A 642-nucleotide genomic window follows, 5' to 3' on the forward strand; every position below is an offset into this window, starting at 1 on the left:
TTTTTTTTACATGCAAAGGCCAGACCCTCATTTCACTGCTTATGAAGCATGGGGCTGCTTTGAGCTTTGGCAATGTCCATGATGTCCATGTGCAGTACTGTAGCTGTGGTGTTACTGCTCGCTGTTCAAAGTAAGGCAGAGGTACTCATGATTGATGCATTAAAATGCACTGAAGAAGGCCCAGTAGGGCAACAAGCGTAGGCACATTTTTGTTAATACAAATATATTGTAATGCATCAAGTTTGCGTGCCTTGGATCTGTCTTATTTTCAACAAAGCTGGGCTGCATTTCTCAAAAGTGTAGTTGTTAGCCAGTTATGCCTCTTTTCCACTGCCGTTTTTCTGGCAGGCCTACAGCTCGACACAGCGCGACTCGGCTGACACTTTTTGCTTTTCAATTGGCCACAACACAGCTCAATCGAAGAGCAAAAAGTGTCGGCCGAGTCGCGCTGTGTCAAGCTGTTGGCCAACCAGAAAACTGGCAGTGGAACAGAGGCATTAGCAACTTGGGTTGTTGCCGATGGGAAATTACACTGCATATAACAAAGTCGCTAACGTAGTTAGCAATTTTCGAAAAATGCACCCCTGGAATCCCTTTCACCCCCTTCAACACTTGAAAACCCTCCCCCAATCCAACCTCCCC

At 46.1% G+C, this 642-nt stretch overlaps 1 protein-coding gene across 1 annotated transcript in view; it reads left to right on the forward strand.

The window, feature by feature from the left end:
* Positions 1-397, forward strand: part of cdh13 (cadherin 13, H-cadherin (heart)) — a 212,409-nt gene extending 212,012 nt beyond the window's left edge. The window contains exon 11 of the mRNA XM_063196386.1: positions 1-397. This exon is cut by the window's left edge and continues 162 nt beyond it. The gene's annotated coding sequence lies outside the window, so the exon portion shown is untranslated.
* The last annotated feature ends 245 nt before the right edge of the window (positions 398-642 follow it).

This window comes from Engraulis encrasicolus, chromosome 4 (assembly GCF_034702125.1).
Source record: "Engraulis encrasicolus isolate BLACKSEA-1 chromosome 4, IST_EnEncr_1.0, whole genome shotgun sequence".
NCBI lineage: Eukaryota > Metazoa > Chordata > Actinopteri > Clupeiformes > Engraulidae > Engraulis > Engraulis encrasicolus.